The following is a 9,281-nucleotide window of genomic DNA, read 5'->3' on the forward strand; positions in this document are numbered from 1 at the left end:
TGGGTTCCTGGAGAAGCACCATTTGCACAAGGAGCATGTAGGACCCATAGGATCAGGCCCCAGGATTTGGCTGGTAGGGTACCCAGGATGCAGAACAAGCACCCCACAGCCCTTTGGGAGCTGGAGAGCTCTCCTCAGTGTTTTTTCCTCACACAACAGCTGGATTCAGCGTCTACCAAGGACATTTTCAAAATTCCCACCAAGTTCCACAGTGCTGGATTTGGGCCAGGGGCAAACAACCTGGAAACCAGCAACATAGGTTTGGCTGGCTGGGGGAAGCCCATCTCTCTCGACTCCTGGCCAAGGTACATCATCCCCTGCTTCCAGCAACACCGAATGCGAAACCCATGCATCAATGCAAAAGACATCCTGTGTATCCAATAGGGCAGTCAAGATCATCTAGTCCTTTTCAAGGAGTTTTTCTACTGCACTTTGCAAAAATAGGTTGACAGGTGGTCGCGAAGCTTTGCCATGTTCTCATGGATTACAAGAACAGAAGGAAGCACTCTGTGACTGTCGGATCTGCAGTCCTGGAAGACAAATCCTGGAGAAAATGACCTGATTTGTCTCAAAAACATGTGCCTGTGACTTGTCTCTTTTTTTAATTGCTCACATCATGACACTCATTAACGCAAGTGCACACGTACATAAACACACAGGAGTCCCAAAGCATTTTTTTCAGAAATTCTTCTCCTTTTCACATTCTGGTCTTATTTAAGCATGCTTTAGAGTGGAAGCATGTTTTCTCCCTGAAAATAATTGTTTTGCTCTAGGTGATCCTGCTTGGGGAGAGGTCGTGGTGGGGGTTGGACTAGATGATCTCCAGAGCTCCTTTCCAGCCTCAGCCATTCTGTGATTCTGTGATTTTATTTTCTGGTGCAACTGTATCTGTGAAACAGTAAAGGGAATAAACAGACACCAAACTGCACCCAGCATTAACAGTTATCTCAAATCAATTGATAATCCCTTGTCAAGCTGATTGCTGTCAAAAACAGGACAAGCAAATGCTTTTTTCATTCCCACCATTGCAGCTGTTGTCTTTTCCTGTTAGCCCAATTAAGCAAAGAGAAAAGGAGAAGCACCATATCAGAGCCAGTTTGCCTTGGGATATAAATTGTCCTCCTGTGTTTGTCTATAGCCAACACTGCAAGAATAACAAAGCAATGCCATAAACCCGGACACTGTGCAGAAAACACAAAGGGGCTATTTTTTTTCCCTCCAAGCCTACATGGCATCCAGCCACGGTGCCCCCAGGCAGGCGCCAGCCCTCCCTCTCCGGGCTCTGGCTCATTGCGGGGCAGCACACAGCCATCCTGCACAGCCAGCCCAGAGCCCTGGGGGACAGGGGACAGCTCACCACCATCGGGCCCCTTCCCCTTGTCACCCTGGAGGATGATGGTTTACTCTGGGTGCCATCATGAAAGCCGATTTCCCTCCTCCACCTCTCTGCACTTGGCGGGAGAGAGCCCTCCGCCTTTTGGCTTGGAAAACAAGAGAAAATCAGTAATTTTCTCTGTCGCCCGTAGCCAAAGCCCCCCTGGAAGTGAGCTGACGTTATTATTGCAGAAGTGCGTCTGACTTCTGGCAGTAAATGCCAAAGAAGTGCATCACCCTTGTGGCTCGTTGTCTACATGGCAGGACACCCCGTTGCGTGCTGGATTGTCACATGTAATCTATGCAAATGCAGTCATTAGCTTCAACAGCTGTTTTTTTATTGTGCTGCTTCAAAAATGAAAAGGTATCAGCAGGGATTTTTGTTTTCCTACCTAGATTTTGAGGAACAGAATAAATTGCAACAAGCTCTCATTACCATGAACATACCCTCCCTGGTTCAGGAGGCTAGGCACCTACTTCCACTCGGCACAAGAACATCGTATTCCCTGCTTTTCAAGTTCTCTAAATGGTAACAAAAATCCTCATAATGGCCTTAGGAAAGATTTGAATGTATTGGCTTCCTATGAAACATAAAGCCCACCCAGTTCCAACCCCCTGCCATGTGCAGGGACACCTCCCACCAGACCAGGTTGCCCAAAGTCCCATCCAGCCTGGTCTTGAACACCTCCAGTTTATGCCACTTGCCTCACCACCAGGCAGGACCTTGAGCAGACGCAACCCCAGAATCCCCTCCTTGAGCTGGGGTTGAGACATGAGTGCACAGGAAGGGCATGTCCACCTCCAGGCTGTGAGAGCCTTGGGGCTTGCAGTGGGAATTGGGACCAGAGTAGAAGCTCAGCCAGGCAAGTCTGGCATCAAAGAGGCAAGAAGGAGGGTGAAAAGCTGAACTAAGAGGATTTGCTGGGGGCCGTGCCAGGAAGCCCCTGGAGCAGCCATATGGCTGCAGCTGCTGCTGGGCACCACCAGGCCCCGTGAGCCTGGAGGCAGCTTCTCAGCAGCACGGCACCGCCAGCAGGGACCCTGCGGGGGTGGCACCGCCGCTCCACAGCTGCTGGCCTCACGAGGTGCAGTAAGCATACAGGACGGCTGTGGAGCAGGGACAAGGGGATTAGGGATCCCGGCCAAGCTCTGCACCCCATGGCCCACCCTGTCAGCCCCCAAGCAGAAGCCCACCGCAAACCCGTGGGTGTTGAAGAGGGTTGTGCTACGGTAATTAAGTGTGGATCGTGCATCTGCCTCCCGGACGTTTAAATCTGAATGAGTTTAATTGAGTTTTAATTAAAGCTGATGTGAATCAGCTTAAATCTTTGCTCCTTCGGTTCTCTAGGGAGATTTTAAGTGTAGAGGTGTGACGCTATCTCGTGGAGGCTGGAAGGTCTGAGATGGTTAACAGACAAGCGTGTGTGAAAACCTAACTATGCTGACCCAAATTCAGCTCAGAAAGGGCTCGGTGCAGTGTCCTTGGAAATCAGCGAGGCCACTTCTGATGGCACAGAGGCACCTCTGCCACGTGCCAGCATGGTGTAGGAGGAACCTCGTGGGCATCCAGCACTGCTGTGACAAGGTGGCAAGGTGTCAGTGGAAGTGACAAGTCAAGGTCATGGTGTCGGGCCCTGTGTCCAGATGTGGCTCCAGGGATGAGAAACTCGTCTCTGGCAGACCAGGTCTTCTGACTCACATGCAGGAGCAGGAGACAACACGCTGGGGCCAGCCCAAGCTCCAGGGATGGGTTCCTACAGGGGCTGGAGCTGTTCAGCATCACAGCTCTCTGCCCTGAGTGCAAGGTACAGGTTTTCTCCTTGGATTCTCCAAAGTAAATAAATAGCTCTGTGCACCCTAAAGAAAACCAACCCTACCAAAATACTTTGTTGAACAAGTAAAAGGGAAAGGGGAAGAAAAAAATAATCACATCAATTATCTCCCTTAATGAATAATTGGGAAGCACTTAGATATCACTTAAGCAATGATAAGAGTGCATATAAATTAAGGTAGAGCAGAACACAGTATCACACACTAATGTCAATTTGGTGTGACTCCAGTACCTGACTCTTGCTTTTGGACTGCAAACGTGGTAAAGCATTTTAAGGGAATGATGCTTTTCTATTAATCATTTATAGTATTGATAGGGTATTTCCTGGAAGAGTCTCTTACTTATTTATTTTCTACACTGAACATTATGGATATTCAATTATAATAAAGCATTACAACGTATTTGCTTCTAGATAAGGAGACAAAAAAAAAATCAGAAAAGTTTCTCTTAACATCAGAAGTGAAAAGTGAAAAGTCATTTACTCTAAGGAAATATATGAAGCTATTATCAGTTAAAAGCATGCAATATGCTCGAGAGGTTTCTGAACATTTTAATAAAGGGTTTGTACATAGTTTGTCATGTCTCTCTTACACTTAATAAGAATTAATGAGAACAAGAATAACACAAAATACTCTCAAAATGGCAGGAAAAAAAATAACGAAGCACTTTCGTCCTCCTGCGTTTCAAACTGGTAACATGATTTTCACTGTACATGTCTGGAAGAAAGAAGGCCCTGGAGAATGCTACTTTGAATCCCTGTCGAGTGGTTTCCCACTATCTGAGGGTTTCCTACCATAAGCCATAGCTGGTCCATCATGCTACAGGGCTAAATTACAAAGGCATGGATGTAGTTATTTTTGTACCACATCTGTAACACCCTGGGGATCTGATTATGTAAGATAGTACCAGAGATGCAGAAGGCTGCCCTTTCCAGAAATTTACATCTACAGATTTTCAAGTGAAAAGTACTGATCTGGGCAACATAATGTGAGTACCCACATTTTCATTTAAGCATCTTAATGAACAGCCAAATGAAATCACCAAGGCAGAGGCCCCTGAGGAGTACCAAGGAGTTTCCTCTTGCAAGGAGTTGGGAAATGTGGGGCTGCAGGCACCGCATGGAGCCAGGAGAGGATTTTCCTCTCCTTGAGGTCTCACGAGGACTGTAGGAGAGGTGGACTCTCTAACCCCAGACTTCAGCCCTCTCCAAGGGGAATCAAGCACTTCCAGAGGACGTAGTATTTCCAGAGGGAAAAGGAAAGTTGTGGCTGGCATGGAGGGAAATGCAAAATGCATACTTCCTGGCAAGGCCCACATTATGCACAATATCTCTGTGAGCCTTACAGCCATGTTTGACACCCCTCAAACTCACCAGTTTTGGGTCTTTGCCCCAGGCTGATACATTATGTTAGTAACAGAAAGGAAGAACAGGTTCATCTCACATGCAAAAACAAGATTTGAATATTACTGAATTACAGAAAGTTCTCTCCTATGCATCACACTATTTTTTCCCTTAATGTATTCAGTGAGATCACTATTAGATATATACAGGCTCCATGCAGTAATCAAGGATTTTTTTAATAGGCATTTTCCTGTCTCTGTGGTCATTTGAACAGTTTTCTGTAAAAACTCACCTGAGAACTTCCAAAAGAGACTAGTACTACCAGACTGGTTTAATCCCTGCTTCCTTTATCTGCATTTCTAAGTCTCAACATGATTTAATTAGTGACCAGCCTTACAGCATGTGTGGATTACTGCCCTATTAAGACAACAAATTTTTAACAGGATTTTAAAACAACATTTGCAAAACTCATTAGCCCTGGCCCAGTCCCCAGCCATTCAAGTGGACGAGCGGAGGCTCTGATGTTCGTAAAAGTCATATTTCTGAGCACGTTTCTTGCATTTTCACACTGGGATACTGCAGAACTTTGCACATCTTTCTGTTGCTCTTCTAGAACACAAAGTTTATGATAAGCCACTGTTTCCAAAGTAGGAATGGCTGGCTTTGGCTCTGATAATAAATATATGAATAACTGCATTGAACCCCAGGATAGAAGCAGTCATCTCACCTGGCTTCTTGCAAAGCAGGAAGAGGTGGTGCATGCCGTGGGTGGTCCATGTGGCTGGATGCAGTCCCACACTCCTGGCAGCTCTGCAGGACCCACGTCTCCATCGACATTTCCACTTCTGCAAGCCTTAGCCACTAATTTTATTTGCAGCAAACAGTGCAGATTTAGTCATTTCTGCTTAAGGGAAAAACAGCTCTAGCAGACAGCTCTCATATTTAGCATCACACCTTTTTCACTTTTCTCCACATTCTCTCTGAAAGCTGAAGAAAGTCATAGATTTTAATATGAAAGATAACTGCAGTGGCTATATTCCCCATTTCAAAAGCAGAGATGTCACTAGTGACCTTGAGTGGCTAAATGTAAATTCAGGGCATTGGTTTATGCTAATCTTACTAGCATCATTGTAAAGGAATATTTGTGCTTGATTCACAAAACTTTGCTGTTAAAAGAAAAAATGCATTCTCTCTGCTTGACATGGAAGACACTTGGCTGTTGGATGTGTGGGAAGTGGGACCAGAATGGAGCTGGCTTTGTTGTCTGCTGGAGATAAATTGGAAAAGAGGTGGGAAGAAGGTTACATGGAGACAGAGCTCAGCCCAAATCTCTCATCAGACCTCCATGGGCTCCAGTGGTTCTGCACCAAATTGCCCCTGTGTGAATCTGTGCACATGGAAGAAGAGCAGAGAAATGGTGGACGAAGAACTGAAGATTTAAACAAAAAGCAGCAAAGGGTGAGGACAGGAAGATGATAATGCTATGCCATATGGAAAGTACAATATGTAGAATTAACACCTTGTCTTCTGTCTCTAACACAAAACATAGACTTAAGTGCAGCTGAGAAATAGAAATACCCTGGGCTGCTGTAGCACAAGCTGATGCTGAGGTTATACACACAAAAATAATGACCCAGAAGGCCAGATCATGGCTGCCCAAGCCCCAGTGCTTGCATTTCTGTGGTAGTGTCATTGTATAGGTTGTGCTGAAAAGCAATATACTGCAAAGCAAGGCTGGAAACACAGCTGGAGTGCAGGCATTGCAGACTGTGGAGCAGCCAGCAGCCCCAAACAATGTTCTGAAGACAGAAATGGCTGTGGGTGTTGTAATAGAAAGTCAGCCCCAATCCTTGCTGCTCCAGAGGGGTTTCACCAGCACTACCACAGGTGGGACCAGGCTGAGGTCCTGCTTTCACCCTTGTTTCCATGCGTGGCTGAAATACAAGGAGATTAAATATCCCTGAACTTGCAGATGGCATTGCATGAAGGTACGAGGAAGGGAAATGCCTTTTCCTTTTGTCCTTTCTAGGCAAGGAGAAAACCAATCTGGCCAGGATAGTTGTTTTCTAATTAAATTAATCTTACAAAAAAAAATACCTACCTTCACATGAAGTAAGACTATTTGAGCCCCAAAGGGCTCCTGAGCTTGCCTGCCACAAGCCAGGTTCCAGCAGCAGTCCTTATTTCCACATTCGATTGAAGAAACACCATCACCGGTGTGAGCTACTTCAGCTCACCCCTTGCTGATCTCCTGGTTCAGATCTTTGTCTCACAGTTTCCTTTTGTTGTTAAAAAGCAACACAGTCAAGAGAGGAATCTGGTGGCATAGGAAGTGGCTGAGTTTCACAGAAAGTGCCTGGTAAAACCTCTTCATCTGCTTCATCCATGCTGGATTAATGGCTAGACTTGATGATCTTGGAGGTCTTTTCCAACCTAAGTGATTCCATGCTCATATGATTTTTGTTTCTGGTCACTTCCTTACTTAAGGACATCTCTCTGCTCTGTCCTTTAAAAATCCCTTGAGGGAAAAATAAACCAGGTAAAATTAGATTTATCCTTGATATTCTTCAAAGGTTGAATGTAGCACAGGTGATCTGTTCACTTCTTTTCTTCCCACACAATGTGGATAAAAGGCATTATGTTCAGCTTTATTTTCAAAGTTTGTGTTCTTGTCCTTAAAAGTAGTGTGGGCCTTCCTTTCTTTGATGCAATAAAGTAAAAACAGGAAAGGACAAGCTTTTTTGAGAAACGGCTCCAGGAGCAGAGGATAAAATGAATTTGTCCAGATGGACCAGTTATAAAAAGAAAGAGCAAGGAAATGAAGAAAAAAAAAATAAAAAGAGCCAGAGTAACAGGTGAAGGGCAGGGGAGAACAAACCAGTGTGCAACAGCAGTCTGGCTAACGGCTGGGCCTGAAGAAAGGTGCAGACATTAAACATGTGGGTAGGAAAGCCAAGGAAAAGGCCAAAATGGTGATGCTGCAGTGCTGCATCCCAAAAAAATTTCACCAGTGGCTTGGGCAGCCCAAAGGAGAGGAGCAGGGAGATCTGTAAGCAGCGTCAGCAGCTTCACCACCATGCCCACACTGAAAAGGTGGTGGCAGCACTTCTCTCTGGGGCTGCAAAGGGCATCAGAAACACCTTGAAACTAAACAGCTAACACAGAGTACACACACACAGGCACATCTTTGTCCTCTGCTTGAGGCTACAGTTGATTCAACAATCACATGTGATTTGAGCAACAGCAGGATTCAGAGGGCCAAACAGATGTGTCTGTGAGACAATTTCATTAAAACATTTTAAAAACCACACAACTGCCAGTTGTTCTAAGTGGCAGGCACTTGGGGAGTCAACAAGGAATTCACAAGAGCTCAGTGAAAAGCAAAACCTCAAAATCGAGTGCTGCCAGCTGACAAGAGGAGCCTGGAATTAGTTATCTCAATTAGTTAAATTTGTGATTTCACATCCCCCAGAGTGTTTTGTTGTTGTTGTTGTTGTTGTTTGTTGTTGTTGTTTGTTGTTGTTGTTTTGGGGGGGGGGGGGGGGGGGGTAGTGGTGAATATTTACATGGTAACTTCCTTAAATCCTTACATCTTGACAGAACAACCAAACATCAAGACTCTTGATTTATATTTCTACTTTTGCATTGATTTTCCAGGAGAACACAGGAGCGCTGCATCAGTACTCAAGTTTCTGTTTCTCTAGCTGTTCAGCTGATTAGTAATGAACTGAAATCATGATTTTTATGGTAATTTAGGCTTCTTAAATTGACTATGCTGTGCAAGTGAAAAAATAATTAATATGTGGACTCCTTGTACCCACAAAACTCACTGCAATTGTGGCTATAGAAGGTCTTCAGTTTTTATTTACTACGGATTTTATGGGTTAACCCAGTGAGAGCTCTTTTTCTTGCTGCTATTGGTTTATTCTACACAAGAGTTGTAAGAGGCTGTAGCTGTTTCTTGCTTTCTAATTAGAGAAATAGTCTGTTCCAGCACAATAATTTTTATATTTCTGTTAGTTGGTGTAAGGCTGCGCCTATTTGCCCTTGATTACGTGTTTAATTAGGTCTACAATATTCCATAATTAATCTCTTAAACAAGATCTGAAATGGAGATTAGGTCTTGTTATGATTCTCAGCTTACTCATCTCTTTTTACTACATGAAGAGCCAATGCATTTCGCATCAGGCATCCTGTTAACTCTTCGTGCTGTTGCCATAGTCGCAGTATTCCTTCCAACACCAACAATCAATATTTGGAAAAAATAAAAAATATAAAAATATAAAGTTTGGCAATCAGAAAACAAACAAACAAACAAAAAAAAAAGACAAACAACACAGCTAACATCATTCTGTGATGGGCTGGATTTTCTGCCTGGCCAAGCTCACACCTATAAAATTTCCCCCTTCTGCCAGCAGGTCTCCTGCATGCCCTTCACTCCCATTGAAGCAAAAGAAAAAAACACCCTGCATGAGCGCTCTGCTGCAAATTTTCCCTCTTTCCACCCCAGCTCCCAGCCTGAATGTGCTTTGTCTGGGCTGCTGCTTTGATGTGGCATCAGGCAGCTTTGAAACAATCACTTGAAGACAGCATTAAAGGCAGCCAAGGGTAAAACATCCAACAGCCACTGTGCAACTGCACAGATATGTGCCAGGGCTGTGCAGGGAAGGCAGAAATGCCCACATAAACCCCTGAATTTGGGACCAGGGCTGCTTGGCTGTCTCACAGAAGGAG

General features: G+C 44.8%; 1 long non-coding RNA gene across 1 annotated transcript in view; it reads right to left on the minus strand.

Annotated features, from left to right (window-relative positions):
* The window catches only part of LOC311439656, a 39,173-nt gene extending 33,538 nt beyond the window's left edge, over positions 1 to 5,635 (minus strand). The window contains exon 1 of the long non-coding RNA XR_014694885.1: positions 5,275 to 5,635. This is a non-coding gene — a long non-coding RNA (uncharacterized lncRNA). The remainder of the gene's footprint in view (positions 1 to 5,274) is intronic.
* Between the last annotated feature and the right edge of the window lie 3,646 nt (positions 5,636 to 9,281).

The sequence above is a fragment of the Aythya ferina genome (genome assembly GCF_964211825.1).
Source record: "Aythya ferina genome assembly, chromosome: 1".
Lineage (NCBI taxonomy): Eukaryota > Metazoa > Chordata > Aves > Anseriformes > Anatidae > Aythya > Aythya ferina.